The sequence below is a fragment of the Mus caroli genome, unplaced genomic scaffold, assembly GCF_978045245.1.
Source record: "Mus caroli unplaced genomic scaffold, Mus_caroli_1 scaffold_12, whole genome shotgun sequence".
In the NCBI taxonomy this organism is placed as follows: domain Eukaryota; kingdom Metazoa; phylum Chordata; class Mammalia; order Rodentia; family Muridae; genus Mus; species Mus caroli.
This window is the reverse complement of record NW_028227267.1, coordinates 53,137,283-53,145,146: the sequence shown is the minus strand read 5'-3', so window position 1 is coordinate 53,145,146 and position 7,864 is coordinate 53,137,283.

Below are 7,864 nucleotides of genomic sequence, written 5' to 3'. Positions count from 1 at the left end.
GTAACCCCCTCCCCCACATACACATATTTTGCCTTTCATTAAAAAAAATAGTGCCATTAAAATGACTACTGATCAGGGAGATGTTTAATTAGTTAAGATTTGACTTTCCTTTAAAACAAATCCACCTTCCATGTCAGCCGACTAATCACTGTGAGGATGTCTAGGTAATAAATTAACCACTGTGAGAATGTACGCTAGATAAAACTTGGGGGAGGGGATTCACATTCGTTTTAAGTACTTGAAGTTTTAAAAGTTTCTGAATCGGAGGTTCACTACTGTTACGAGGAAAAATGTTTATGCAGATGAATCATTGATGACTTATACTTAAAAGAAAGTACACAATAAAACACTTCAAACTCCCGGACCTTTTATTTATTTATTTATTTTGTGACAATTTGCTTTCTAAAGTGTAAATAAAATTGTCTTGATTTTACTCGCTGTGTAAGAACGTGTGGCTGATTGTGGGATGTCTGCTCTGTTTTCCTCCCACTTGAGCACTGTCATCCAGGGAGGCTATTTATGTACGTGGGCTGGTCTGGGAGAGGGCAGAATTCTCTCTACAGTACTCACTGCAGTCAGTGGGGCTCTGCTGTGGCTCCTCTTTATATAAACTAATGAGCAGTGGCCATGCAGGGCTTGCCTCCCTTCTTCACCTCCACTCCAAGTCGTTCATCCTTATTCAGCAAACATCACGTATTTTTCCCATTTCATTTCTTTTTATAGGTTAATCTGATGGTTAATTTGGGGCTGCACCCCACACATTTTCTGTCTCCAGGGTTAAAGGGGTAGAAAGTAATTTCTGCACTCAGCCTTGCATATGCATACATATATAGTTCATTAATTCATTCCGCTTGCTGGACAGTGCAGTGAGCAATCGCTGATGTTTAAAATACATTGACTTTCCATACGGAGCCTGGCCCACAGTTAAATCCTTTGGAAAATTCTAGATACATAAATGCTGGCTCAGCACATGGAGTCTTTGGCTTCGGGGGCAGGGTGTAGCTCTTTAGAGAGAAGGGTTATGAGGGAAAACCCATGTGAAGAGCATTCAGAGAAAAATCTTGGTTCTCATTAAAAAAAAATGCACTAATAGTCACCAAAGAGCCAGTATTCAGTCACTGGTGACTGTGGCAGTCACTGGTGATTGTGGATGCTTCCTGAGTTCTTTGTAGTCTTGGGTGGGTGCGGATGCTTTTCTGAGTTCTGCAAGTTGGACTAAAATAAATGTAACGATATGTAAGCCCTGTGCATATCCACAGTTGATTTCTAGGGGAGTATTTAGCTTTCACATCTGAAGATGGGGACCAGGAGGACAGCATGAGGACCTGACCTGGGGGAGCAGCACTCACGTTTTTTTTTTTAACAATTGGGCTATGATAGCAGTGCCTGTAATCTAATGCTGGGGAGGCAGAGACAGGTGGTCTCTGGAGTTGGCTGGCCAGTCTAGCCACATAGGCTGCCTTCAGGTTCAGTGGGATACCCTGCCTTGAACAGGTGGAGAGCAATCGAGGAAGATACCCCACACGTGTACATAATACATGCAACATTCTCAAACATAAGAACCCACATACAAACTGAACTCTGTTCACAATCTGCTCACAAAAATGCTGGTATTATTCAATTAACCATAGTCTAACTGGCCTATTCAGTTATAGGTAGCAATATCTACTTAGAATGGCCTACTTAAAAGTCACTGATTTATAGAAGTATCTTGCAAAAGACATTATCCACAGCCTTCTTCTTGGGTCAGTATGTGGATCATGAGAAGAAAACACTTGTCTTGCTTGGTGTTGCTATTTGAAGTATGGTATCCTGGAGGCGGGGCTTCCTGTCCCTTACAACAGTGTGTAATCGCTCTGTACTTGTGCAATAAAAATAGAAATCTAGGTTGTTTCCAGTTTCTGGTTATTACAAATGGTGAGGGATACCCAGCAGGGCTCCTACGTGTTCAGAAGAGAAGAAGAGGGGGGAGGGAGAGGATTGTGGGAGGGGGTAACTGGACTGGGAGGGGACAGTGAACAGGATGTAAAGTGAATTTAAAAAAAAAAAAAAAGAAACCACCTCTATGGGCAAGAGTCTACAAAGGTGTTTTCTGGCCATTGAATGAATAGATTTCACCAACACTATTTTTCTCTTGATTTAATGGAAAGTTTTTTTTTCTAAACATTAAAAATGCATATATTCTTATATAAGTATCATACTTACATACAATGTTTAATTAAACGTATAATATTTAATCTGCACAGTGTAACATATCGTGTGTGTGTGTGTGTGTGTGTTTTAGTTCATTTTTGGTTTTTCAAAACAGGATTTTTCTGTGTAGCCTTGGCTGTCCTGAAATTCACTCTGTAAACCAGGCTGGCTTTGAATTCAGAGATCCACCTGCCTCTGCCTCCAGAGCACTGGAATTAAAGGTGTGGCATCATCACCTGGCTACTTATTATATCTCTTTATTTAGATTCTTTGACATCAGCTGACCCTGAACCCAAAAATGTGAAGAGAAACAGCCACAGAACAAAATCCATGCTTACATTTTCAACATTCTTTTATCACCACCTGAAAAGCTTGAATTTACTGAGCTAGGTTTTGTTTGTTTGTTTGTTTGGTTGCTTGCTTGGTTTTTGTTGTTGGTGGTGTTTTGTTTTGTCTAGAAAATCGAATCTAAAAAAAGAAAAGAAAAAGAAAGGAAAGGTGGGCGTGTGTATCTCTGGCATATCCTGGCTCTGGATAAGTAGGAGAAGTATAGCGAGGGGAGGTGTATGTTGCTCATATGTGGTTTAGGGACACGGTCTCACTCTGCAGCTCAGGCTGGCCTGGACCTCATGACAATTCTGCTTCAAATTCCCAGTGCTGGAATTACAGGCATGAGCTACAACATCTGCCTCAATACTTTGGGTTCTTGGAGTCTTGTCTGTAGCGTAGACTAGTCTTGAACTCTCTATCTTAATGGTTCTCAACTTGTGTGTTGCAACCTAATTGGGTTAAGGGGTTTTCCCCAGTTAAACCACTATGCTCAGTAGTAGTAATAATAATAATTTTTTTCTGGTTTTTCAAGACAGGGTTTCTCTGTGTAGCCCTGGCTGTCCTGGAACTCACTCTGTAGACCAGACTGGCCTTGAACTCAGAAATTTGCCTGCCTCTGCCTCCCAAGTGCTGGGATTAAAGGCGTGCGCCACCAATGCCTGGTGTAATGATTATTTAATACTCAAAGATTCCTGAATAAAATCCTTTTTCTTAAACTTTTTGTCTTTCTTTTGATTTTTGTCATTAATCCATGGGTCTTCACCATGATAAATACGAAGACCATATAGCTTGACATAAGAGGGCAGATGTGTTCAGTGAAGAACAATAAGTTAGCCAGGTTGTGATGATGCAAAACTTGGCAGAGGCGGGGACGGGGGTGGGGGCGGGGGGGGGGGGCAGGGACAGGGACAGACAGATCTGAGTTCCAGGCCAGCCTGGTTTACAGAGTGAGTTCCAGGACAGCCAGGGCTACACAGAGAAACCCTGTCTCGGGAAAAAAAAAAAAGTCACAAGTTTGGGATAGTCCAACACACTTTAAATATAGTGTGCAGGCATTGTGCATTTCCAGTCAGGGAGGAAGGGTGAGAGTGTGGCTTGAAGGTTAGCTCTTGCCAAGCCTGCACAAGCTTCAGTGCACCGTCTCAGCACCAAGAGAGAAAGCCAAGGCGGAAAAAAACCTGTATTACACTCAGGCCTACTCTGACATACAGAAAAGGGCTTTTTTTCCCTTATAGAGAACATGTTAGTAAGACTATTTTGGGCCAGCTGGGGACTTCATGACACTAAAAAGAATGAGTTGCTTCTAGAGAGTACAATATTAGAAAATATCCATGTGTAAATCTCAACTTTGCTCTTACCTTTACAAAACTCTTAATTGATTTTAAAATATTTGTTTGTTTGTTTGTTTGTTTGTACCAAAACATGTCTTTCATCCTTCCTGGATTACATTGTAATGGAAAATAAGCATTTTCTAAAAAGTCAATGATTGGCCCATGTTTAAATTGCTAGTGGGTAAAATATTTGTATAATAGATCCCCTGAGCAGGTTTCCAAAACGACAGTTTTATTATTTGGAAATAAGGAACAGAAAGTTTCTTCCTGTAGTTATAGTTCCTGGAAATGGCACCTCCCCCAGGAAGGAATTTCTTCATTTCCTATCACTTCTATCCTGGCTCTGATAGCCAGGGAAGCACCTACTTATCTTTACCATTTTTTTTTTGAAGGGCATAGCTCAGGCACAAGCAGAGAGGAAAAGACACAGAGGACCAGGTGGGTGATGTCCTGCTTTGGCAGGACACCTCCCAGTACCATGTTACCTAGTGCAGCTAAAAGAATAATCTGAAATAGTTAGAAGCATACATATGTCTGAAAGGGTTATCACTATCAACAATATATCAACAGTATTACTTTTAATGACACCAGCCTCTTTTGTTTTTAAGCTTTGCATTCTATAAGATATATCCTGGAGGACCACAGAACAGAGGAAACTAATAGATATTTAATATTCTGTGTTTCCTGTTCATTTTGTCAGGCCTTTTAAACACAATCTTATCAGTTAAGTTTCTGTTTGAACTAAAATCCTCTTTTTTTAAAAAAAAAAATATTAGATATTTTCTTTATTTACATTTTAAATGTTATCCCCTTTCCTAGTTTCCCCTCCAAAAATCCCCTATCCCCTCTCTGCTCCCCCTGCTCCCCAGCCCACCCACTCCCATTCCCAGTCCTGGCATTCCTCTATACTGGGGCATAGAACCTTCACAGGACCTAGGGCCTCTCCTCCCATGATGACTGACTAGGCCACCCTCATCTACATATACAGCTAGAGCCACATGTCCCACCATGTGTTTTCTTTGATTGTGGTTTAGTTCCAAGGAGCTCTGGGGGTACTGGTTAATTCATATTGATGTTCCTCCTATGGGCCTTCAGACCCCTTCAGCTCCTTGGGTCCTTTCTCTAGCTCCTTCATTGGGGACCCTGTGCTATGTCCTATGGATGACTGTGAGCATCCACTTCTGTATTTGCCAGGCACTGACAAAGGCCCTCAGGAGATAGTTATATCAGGCTCCTGTCAGCAGGCTCTTGTTGGCATCTGCCATAGTGTCTGGGTTTGGTGGTTGTTTATGGGATGGATCCCCAAGTTGGGCAGTCTCTGGATGGTTGTTCCTTTAGTCTCTTCTCCGAACTTTGCCTCTGTAAATCCTTCCATTGGTATTTTGCTCCCCCTTCTAAGAAGGATTCAGAGCTTCTGGGCTAATATCCACTTATCAGTGAGTGCATATCATGTGTGTTCTTCTGTTATTGGGTTACCTCACTCAAGATGATATCCTCCAGATCCATCCATTTGTCTAAGAATTTCATAAACTCATTGTTATTAATAGCTGAGTAGTAGTCCATTGTGTAAATGTGCCACATTTTCTGTATCCATTCCTCTGTTGAGGGACATCTGGGTTCTTTCAAGCTTCTGGCTATTATAGACAAGGCTGTTATGAACATAGTGGAGCATGTGTCCTTTTACATGTTGGAGCTTCTTCTGGGTATATGCCCAGGAGTGGTATTGCTGGATCTTCCAGTAGTACTATGTCTAATTTTCTGAGGAACCGCCAGACTGATTTCCAGACTGGTCGTACCAGCTTGCAATCCCACCAACAAAGGAGGAGTGTTCCTCTTTCTCCACATCCTCACCAGCATCAGCTGTCACCTGAGTTTTTGATCTTAGCCATTCTGACTGGTGTGAGGTGGAATCTCAGGGTTGTTTTGATTGGCATTTCCCTGATGATTAAGGATATTGAACATGTTTTAGGTGCTTCTCAGCCATTCAGTATTCCTCAGTTCAGAATTCATTGTTTAGCTCTGTACCCCATTTTTAAAAATAGGGTATCTGGTTTTCTGGAGTCCAACTTCTTGAGATATATATATATATATATATATATATATATATATACTCTTGAGATATATATATAATATACTATATACATATATAGTATATTAGTCCCCTGTCAGATTTAGGATTGGTAAAGCTATTTTCCCAATCTGTTGGTTGCCTTTTGGTCTTATTGACAGTGTCCTTTGCCTTACAGAAGCTTTGCAATTTTATGAGGTCCCATTTATCGATTCTTGATCTTACAGCACAAGCCATTGCTGTTCTGTTCAGGAATTTTTCCCCTGTGCCCATATCTTCAAGATTCTTCCTCACTTTCTCCTCTATAAGTTTCAGTGTCTCTGGTTTTATGTGGAGTTCTTTGATCCACTTAGACTTGAGCTTTGTACAAGGAGTTAGGAATGGATCAATTCGAATTCTTCTACATGCTAACTGCCAATTGACTCAGCACCATTTGTTGAAGATGCTGACCTCTTTCCACGGGATGATTTTAGCTCCTTTGTCAAAGATCAAGTGACCATAGTTGTGTAGGTTCATTTCTGGGTCTTCAATTCTGTTCCATTGATCTACCTGTCTGTCACTGTACCAGTACCATGCAGTTTTTATCACAATTGCTCTGTAGTACAGCTTAAGGTTGGGAATGGTGATTCCACCAGAGGTTCTTTTATTGTTGAGAATGTTTTTTTGCTATCCTAGATTTTTTGTTATTCCAGATAAATTTGCCAATTGCCGTTTCTAACTCTGAAGAATTGAGTTGGAATTTTGATGGGGATTGCATTGAATCTATAGATTGCTTGCAGCAAGATAGCCATTTTTACTATATTAATCCTGCCAATCCATGAGCATGGGAGATCTTTCCATCTTCTGAGATCTTCTTTGATTTCTTTCTTCAAAGACTTAAAGTTCTTATCATGCAGATCTTTCACTTCCTTAGTTAGAATTGCACCAAGGTATCTTATATTATTTGTGACTATTTTGAAGGATGTTGTTTCCCTAATTTCTTACTCAGCCTGTTTATCCTTTGTGTAGAGAAAGGCCACTGATTTGTTTGAGTTAATTTTATATCCAGCTACTTCACTGAAGCTGTTTACCAGGTTTAGGAGCTCTCTGGTGGAATTTTTGGGGTTACTTACATATACTATCATACCATCTGCAAATAGTGATATTTTGACTTCTTTTCCAATTTATATTCCTTTGATCTCCTCTGTTGTCTAATTGCTCTGGCTAGGACTTCAAGTACTATATTGAATAGGTAGGGAGAGAGTGGGCAGCCTTGTCTAGTCCTTGATTTTAGTGATATTGATTCCAGTTTCTCACCATTTAGTTTGATGTTGGCTACTGGTTTGCTAGTAGATTGCTTTTATCATGTTTAGGTATGGGCCTTGAATTCCTGATCTTTCCAAGACTTTTATCATGAAGGGGTGTTGGACATTATCAAATGCTTTCTCAGCATCCAATGAGATGATCATGTGGTTTTTTTCTTTGAGTTTGTTTATATAGTGGATTACATTGATCGATTTCCATATATTGAACCATCCTTGCATCCCTGGGATGAAGCCTCTTGATCATGATAGATGATCATTTTGATGTGTTCTTGGATTTGGTTTGTAAGAATTTTATTGAGTATTTTTGCATCAATATTCATAAGGGAAATTTGTCTGAAGTTCTCTTTCTTTGTTGAGTCTTTGTGTGGTTTAGGTATCAGAGTAATTGTGGCTTCATAGAATGAATTGGGTAGAATACCTTCTGTTTCTATTTTGTGGATTAGTTTGTGAGGAGTATTGGAATTAGGTCCTCTTTGAAGGTCTGATAGAACCCTGCACTAAACCCATCTGGTCCTGGGCTTTTTTTGGTTGGGAGACTATTAATGACTGTTTCTATTTCTTTAGGTGATATGGGACTGTTTAGATCATCAGTCTGACCCTGATTTAACTTTGGTACCTGTCTAGAAAATTGTCCATTT